At 35.2% G+C, this 8,807-nt stretch overlaps 1 pseudogene; it reads left to right on the top strand.

Moving 5' to 3' along the window:
* The first annotated feature begins 1,403 nt into the window (after positions 1-1,403).
* Positions 1,404-3,860, top strand: LOC129887114 (DUF724 domain-containing protein 6-like; annotated as a pseudogene).
* The last annotated feature ends 4,947 nt before the right edge of the window (positions 3,861-8,807 follow it).

The following is an 8,807-nucleotide window of genomic DNA, read 5'->3' as shown; positions in this document are numbered from 1 at the left end:
TCAAAAAAACTACTTGAAGAAAATCTTGAGACGCTTCAAGATGCAAGACTGTAAGTCAATTTCTACCCTACTTCCTATTAATTTCAAGTTATCCTCAAGTATGAGTCCTAGCAATGAAGTAGATAGGATGGAGATGTCTTGAGTACCGTATGTATCAGCAATGAGAAGTTTAATGTTCGCCATTGTATGTACAAGACCTGACATTGCACAAGCAGTGGGAGTGGTTAGTCAATACATGATTAATCCTAGTAGAGAGCATTGGAATATTGTTAAGAGGATCGTGAGATATATCAAGGGTATCTCAGATGTTGCAATGTGTTATAGAGAATCAGAATTTACTGTTAAAGGTTATGTTGATTCAGATTATGCAGGTGATCTTGATAAAAGCAAGTCCACCACAGCTACACAAGCTACGACGGAAGCAGAATATATAACAACTACACAAGCTAGCAAAGAAGCAATATGAATGCAGATATTACTGGAGGAGCTCGGGTACAAACAAGAAAAGGTTGCTCTGTTTTGTGACAGTCAAAGTGCTTTGCATCTTGCAAAGAATCCGACATTCCGTTCAAGGACAAAGCACATATGAGTTCAGCATCACTTTGTTCGTGAGAAGGTGGAAGAAGGCAGTGTGGATATTCAGAAAATTCACACTAATGACAACCTAGCAGATATGTTTACAAAGTCAATCAACAGTAACAAGTTTATATGGTATCGATCTTCTATTGGCCTAGCAAAAACGTAACATTGCAGTAATTGAATAGAAATGATGGTGTGAAGACTTAATTAATTCTCAATTAAATTTTCAAGTGGGAGAATACATGAAAGTCAAAGAATGCTGCACCGAAAAACTTGGCAAGAAAGCACTGTCCAAGACAATTTGGCAGCAACTTTTTCAAAAGTTGTTGCCCCTTTTTGACAGAAAGGAAATTAACGCGTTTTCATCCTCCTATAAATAGAGGGTCTCGTGCCCTCATTTGATTCATCCCAAAAAGTGAGAGAAAGAATACAAAGAGAGTTATACATCAAGATAAATATTGTAGTCTTGAGTGTCCTCTTTAGTGAGTTGTTTCTTTTACAAGAGATGAATGTTAATTGTTGTTCCTCTTTAGTGTACTCCCATATTTGAATAGTAAAATCTTTCTACCCCATGGTTTTCCCCTCGTAAAATTCTTGTGTCCAATTTATTTTCATTATTTATTATCATATCAAATTTTAGTTGTGGTGGTTCCTCGCAAAAACAGTGACATGTGCGCTCTTTGAAAACCTCGCTCAAACCTGAGCAATTTGTGCATTTTGGGGAGACAAAGAGCCTGGCCTTCAATCCGAGCTGCGTCTTCCAAGGTTTGGCTTGGGCCGCTTGGCTTGGGTTCACCACTAATTGGGTGGTGAAGGGTCAAAGAAAATTCTTTATTTACAATATGCATCCGGTTTTAATTGTCAATCAGAGTTCCTACTCTGCACATTCATCTAACTTATACATAAAAAAGAACAAGAAAAAATCTTAGTGCATTCATCCAAATATATGAAGAGAAAAAGATGCCAGGAACTTGTTGAAAAAAAAGATTGGGGCACTTGAGAAGTTGTGAGGCCTAAAATCACCTTCAAGAGTTACTATTTGTTTCCTTGGTACCTGTACTTTTGAAATTTAAATACAACTTTAGAGCTGCTCAACCGGTAACAAGGGTATTGCAATAGAAAATGCTACTGAAGTTACTCAAAAATGCTCTACACGTAAAGAAACTGATGTTCCTGTCATCATAGGGTTGGAGTGTACTAAGGTTAGGAGCTCGAAGGCTAAAAGATCTTGTCTGATTAATAATGTATCTTTGGAGCCTATTGGAGATCAGAAGCAGATTGATGCTGATGTAGATGGTGTAATAGTAAGCAGAGATTCAAAGGCTATAGTATCCCTCAAGCTATTATGTTTGCTGTTGTGTGCTTTGGGGGTTCTAACTTTATCACTTATACCATGCTGCTTAAACTTGATTCATTTAGAATGCTTGTAAGATTCTGTTCAAATCCATCATCTTTAATCAGACTGTTAAAACTGCTTTGTAGTTCTGATTCTGTCTTTTCTATAGGAGACCAAACATTTGGATGATGGAGAGGGCAGTAGTCCGAAAAGAAAAAGGGGATGGACAGCTAAGAAACTACCTTTAATAACCCCAGCAGGTATTAATGTAAATTCCTTGGGTTTTCAATTGGATGTGGAATTTGATTTTCAGTTTTCTCCTGAAGGTTCTCCGCTCTATTTTTGTAGATATGGAACCAAGTGGAGATCATTCAAAATATGAGAGGTCTGGTCCTGTCGAGCTAGCAATTATTCAAAATGAAGATGGTAAGGAGCAACTAGAGGTTCAAAAGGGGCACAGCAGAAAAAGAGGCAGGATGAAGAAGATAACCCAAACAAAAATGTCAAATGAGAAAGCAGTTCAGTCTTTGTCCCAGCAGCATGAGAAGCATTATGTGAAGAGGGAAAAACGGCAGGAAAAAAGTTCAAATATTGAATCTAAAGCTCTAGGTGAGTAATGGCTTCTGTAGTAGTAGTCACAATTTTGGGGGATGATGATGGCAATTTGGTGTATGATAACACTAGGTGTGTTGAATTTTAAATGCTGTATGCAGATTGTTTAGAACGTAGTTGATATGATGCAACAGAGAGTAACAACTTATATGTGCACTTCTCTTTGTTGAGTTTCTCAGCCCTTTTCTTATTTTTCAAAACCTCCCATTGGCCTTCTGTAGGTTCTGTCGACTCTTCTGGAGTGAAAACTGCTGAATCAAACAGGATAGCAACCAATGGTGAAGAAGTTCTTGCTGAAATACCCTTCAACGGATTTGATGATCAACTCCTTGCAAAGTGGTTTGAAGAAAACAGTCTCCGACTTCTTTTGATTGATTGAGTAAGCTACTGACCTTTCATTAGTTGCTTCCTGTTCTGGCTGTTTGTTGATGATATTTTTCTCCTCCAGGAGTTTCACCTGCACCTAGTCCGAAGTAATGTGCTGAGATGAGGGAGAAACAAGACATGACCATTTCACTCCATTGGAACAATCTAAAGAGAGCTCCCATGAAGGACAAGCTATAGGTTATATGGTAACTTTTTTAAGCATCATAGAGAGGACTTCTAGACTGCACTATGACGATCCTAGAAGGCACCTTTGAGGAAATTTTGGAGACTCAGCGACTTGGAAACCCATGGATTTGATGTGCAGGCTGTACAAGACCGTCTGACTGAGTTACTACTGATGTAATATAAGCAAGGAAAGCTTGAAACTCAGGTTGCAGATATTGATAATCAGATCATCACACATAATATGGAGAAAGAACGTATTGATGGAGAGATTGACGAAATCAATAAACAAATAGCAGAATTACAGGATAAACTGCCTGGCTACTTCGAGGAAGGAGGCTAAGGACCGTGAAATTGATGGTTTAAGGTCTAAGCTTATGGATATTCAAGCTGACACGAAGAAGACATACTGAATTTGACAGTCTTGCTAGTAAACCTCTGTAACTGCTGCCAGTATGTCACTGTGTTTCTCTTGAAGCATGGGTGTCTGCTATTGCATGAATGATATGTTCAAGTAGTATCATAGTTGGGTAGGTGTTTTGTCAACCATTTGGCTATCATGCCAAATGTGTATATGTCTTGTCTAGATAAATTCGTTGGAATAGTACATGTTTTCAGATGGTCTTTAATTTAAGCTCCAGACAACTTTTCGTGGACCTCAAGGTTCGAAATGACTTTGGAAACTGATTTAACCATGGGTCTCTTTCAGAGGAAATAGTTATGTAATGAATCTGATGCCGTAGTTGTTTGTGCTTCTCTTCAAATCTTGGACTTTTAATGTGCTCTTTTCTGAGCAAATGTTGAGATTTTTGCCGTCGGTGTGGGCATCTAGTTTGTTTGTTCACTCCTTTTGCTTGGTTAAGGAATCAAACTTCTTTGGCGTTGCATGCTTCTTTGATAAAGAGATCTTTGTATTAGTGAAATGATTTACTAGCTTGTGAATCGACGATTTTCGATGTTTTAAAATGTCGTGCGAGTTCCACATATGGAGTTTAGTTCTGTGAGATTTATGCCTTAGATACTCAAATGTACGCTCTAACGGCCGACGCTTAGGATTCATCTAACAATTTTTACACGATTTATCTATCAACTTTTTTATTAGTAAAATGATTTACTAGCTTGTGAATCGACGTTTTCCGGAGTTTTAAAATGCCAGGCGAGTCTCACATGTGGGATTTAGTTATGTGAGATTTATGCCTTAGATAATCAAATGTACATTCTAACGGCCGATGCGTAGGATTCATCTAACAATTTACACGATTTATCTATCAATTTTTTTAGTTAAAACTGTTGATCCTCATAATTCTTAAATAAATGAATGTCGTTTAATAGTTTTTTTTTCATCTATAAAAATAAGAAGATTGAGAATAACTCAAGTAACAAGTCATATTATTGCATACTTACTATTTGAATACACCATGAGGGAGAATATCACTTATGTTTTATCTTTTAGAAATACGTAGCTGGCTTTTACATTTTCACTTGTCCTTAGTCTTCATGATTTTGTCTTATCTCAAAATTATCATATTTTATTATTTGCTATTTGAAAGTAATTTTACTTTTATACATGAAGAAGTAATGTTTTAATTATAATACTGATAAAGTTTATTGATTATGTTCACTTAGGGAAGTAAATTACATAATATATTTTAAAAACTTGTGATTTTTTAATTGATTGAAAGTTAAGATGTTAGAGTTGATTTGCATCTCATAATAGTTTTTATATCATTGCATTACTTATACTTGTAAAAATATGTTAGGAGTGTTATGAAATACAACAAAATAAGGAGACTAGAGTAAAAGATAAGAAAGGAGAAAAAAGGAGAAAAAATGTTTGTTGTGTATTGCAATATCTATGCTTTTTTTTGTTATCACACATTTTACATCTCAAGAATAGCCATATATATATATATAGTAATAGGAGGGGAAGACAAATGAAACAAAGTTGTCAACTTGCTAATTAGTGGTTCTAGAAATGGACATTCATTATGCTAATTAGTGGATCTTAAATGGACATTCATTATACTAATTAGTGGATCTTAAATGGACATTCACTACTCCTTAATACTCCCCCTTGGATATCCACGTAAAATGTGCCTCATTAAAACCTTACAAGTAGGGGTGTACATGGACCGGGTTGGTTCGAATTTTTTACAAATCAAACCAAACTATTTGTGTCGGGTTATTAAATCTAAACCAAACCAAACCAATAAAAGTCGGGTTTTTCGATATCAATTCTTCTCAAGTTTTTCGGATTTTTTTGGGTTTCTCGGGTTTTTCATAGTATCTAATAAAAAGCACAGAGCAGTGCTTCTTAAAAAGAGTTCTAGTACAAAATATCAACATATAAAATGAAGGCAGAACATTGTTTGAAATTTTACTTTATAATATAACTTTATAAGATTGGTTTTTTTTATATATTATTTAGATGGAGTTCTCAAGTCCAAATCTAAATGTAAGAAAGAAAACAAAAATTATAAAAAAAAATTAAAAAATATTTATAAATTATATTTTAATAAATACTTTTATGTATAACATAATTTAAAAGTAGTATATCTATAATCGAGTCGATTTGGGTTCGGTTTGATTTTTTTTAGTTAAAACCAAACCAACCCTATAATGGTCGGGTTTTTTTTCCAAACACCAAACCAAGTCAAACCAAACCACTAGTCGGGGTTTTTTTTGGTTTGGTTCGATTTGTCGATTTGGTGCGGTTTATCGGTTTGTCCTGTACAGTCCTACTTACAAAAAAAAACCAATGGAAAAAAGTCTAATGAAGGAAAAAGAGTACACACATCTGATAATACGCATTGAGTGCTGCCTCATTAAAAATCTTATTAGAAAAATCCAGTGGGACAAAACCTTGGCTAAAGGAAAAAGAGTACAACGCGTATTTTGCTCCCCCTGATGAAAATATCACTTAATATCTCGAAAACGCCGCATTCCAATTTTGTATCTCAATTTCTCAAAGGTTGAAGTTGACAATGCCTTGGTGAACATATTTGCTAAATTATCACTTGAACGAACTTGTTGAACATCTATTTCACCTTTTTATTGAAGATCATGAGTAAAAAAGAATTTTGGTGAAATATGTTTTGTTTTGTCTCCTTTGATGTATCCTCCCTTTAATTGAGCTATACATGCAGCATTGTCTTCATATAATATTGTTGGAGCGTCTTTTGTCAAAGAAAGACCACATGTTTCTTGAATGTGTTGAATTATTGATCTTAACCAAACACATTCCCGTCTTGCTTCATGAATGGCTATTATCTTTGCATGATTTGAGGAAATAACAATCATAGTTTGCTTTGTTGAACGCCATGATATAGATGTACCACCACATGTAAATAAATAGCTTATCTGCGACTGACCTTTATGGGGATCAGATAAATATTCTGCATCTGCGTAACCGATCAATTGTGATGTGGAATCATTTGAGTAAAACAGCCCCATATCAATGGTACCTCGAAGGTATCTGAATATATGCTTAATTCCATTCCAGTGTCTTCGCGTTGGGGAAGAACTAAATCTTGCTAACAAGTTTACTGAAAAAGCTATATCTGGTCTAGAATTGTTGGCAAGATACATTAATGCACCAATTGCACTAAGGTATGGTATTTCAGCACCAACAAGCTCTTCATCATTTTCATGAGATCGAAATGGATATGTATTAATATCAAGAGATCTCACAACCATTGGAGTACTCAATGGATGTGCTTTATCCATGTAAAACCTTTTAAAAATATTTTCAGTATATGCTGACTGATGGACAAATATCCCATTTATAAAATGTTCAATTTGTAGACCAAGACAAAATTTTGTCCTTCTGGAGTCTTTCATTTCAAACTCTTTTTTCAAATATTTTACTGCATTTGCAAGTTCTTCCGGAGTTTTAATAATATTCAAATCATCAACATATACTGCTATTATCACAAATTCAGATCCAGACCTTCTCATAAAGACACAAGGGCAAATTGGATCATTATTATATCTTTCTTTTAGCAAATATTTGCTAAGACGATTGTACCACATGCGCCCTGATTGTTTCAACCCGTATAAGGATTTCTGAAGCTTTATTGAGCAAGTTTCTCGAGAATCCTTGTATGCTTCAGGCACTTTGAATCCTTCGAGAATTTTCATAAAAATATCGTGGTCCAATGAGCCATATAAATAGGCAGTGACCACGTCCATTGGGTGTATTTCAAGCTTTTCATGAACTGTCAAATTCATTAGATATCTAAAGGTAATTGCATCCACCATAGGAGAATATGTTTCCATATAGTCAATATCAGGTCTTTGCGAAAAACCTTGGGCTACAAGTCGTGTTTTATATCTTACGACTTCACCCTTTTTATTTCATTTACGCACAAAAACCCATTTGTGCCCTACTGGCTTGATACCTTCAGGTGTTCAGATTATTGATTCGAAAATTTCATATTTTTCAAATGAAGTTAACTCTGCTTGAATTGCATCCTTCCATTTTGGCCAATCATTTCTCTGTCTGCATTTATCGACAGATTTTGGTTCAAGATCCTTATCTTGTTGCATTATTTCAATGGCAACATTATAAGCAAAAATATTATTAACCACAATATCATTTCGGTTCCACCTTTTTCCTGTCGAGACATAACTTATTGAGATTTCTTCATTCTCATTATTTTTAGGTACTTGGACCTCCTTGGTGGTATCACCATTTGTTGTGTCTCTGGGCTCTTCTTGAACTCTTGCCTCCAAATTATAATCATCTTGATCATTTAACCCTTTCCTTTTTCGAGGATTTTTGTCTTTGGAACCAATTGGTCTTCCATATTTTAATTGTGGCGTAGACTCATTTGCCTGAACAAGTTGTCCAATCGGTACATCAACTCGAACTTGAGCATTAACAGCTGGGATATGCGATTTAGTAACCCGTGGAAGGTTAGTAAATGTATCCGGCAGTTGATTTACAATATTCTGCAAATAAATCATCTTTTAAACTTCTTGATCACATTGATTTGTTCGAGGATCTAAATGAGATAGTGACAATGAATTCCAATCTATCTCATTTTTCAACTGTTTATGTTCTCCCCCTAATCTTGGGTACACTGATTCATCAAAATGACAATCAGCGAATCTTGCCGTAAATAAATCTCCAGTCATAGGTTCCAAATATTTTATAATAGAAGGAGATTCATACCCAACATATATTCCCAACCTTCTTTGGGGATCCATCTTTATGCGGTGTGGTGGAGCAATTGGGATATATACCGCACACCCAAATATTCTAAGATGGATATATTTGGCTCTCTTCCAAATGTCAACTGTAATGGGGAAAATTCATGATAATTTGTTGTCCTTATGCGCACAAGTGCTGCTGCATGCAAAATAGCATGCCCCCATACTGAAATAGGAAGTTTTATCCTCATTAGCAATGGTTTAGCTATCAATTGGAAGCGTTTAATCAATGATTCTGTTAGACCATTTTGAGTATGGATATGATCGACCGGATGCTCAACTTTTATTCCAACCTACATACAATAATCATTAAATGATTGAGATGTAAATTCACCAGCATTATCAAGACAAATTGTCTTTATTGCATAATCTGGAAATTGTGCTCTTAACCTTATAATTTGAGCTAACAATCTCATAAATGCCATGTTGTGAGTTGATAATAAGCACATATGTGACCATCTTGTAGATGCATCTATCAAAACCATATAATATTTAAATGGTTCACATGAAGGGTGAA

This window comes from Solanum dulcamara, chromosome 4 (assembly GCF_947179165.1).
Source record: "Solanum dulcamara chromosome 4, daSolDulc1.2, whole genome shotgun sequence".
In the NCBI taxonomy this organism is placed as follows: Eukaryota; Viridiplantae; Streptophyta; class Magnoliopsida; order Solanales; family Solanaceae; genus Solanum; species Solanum dulcamara.
Note: the sequence above shows the minus strand (reverse complement) of the source record. Positions and strands in the feature narration are given on the sequence as shown.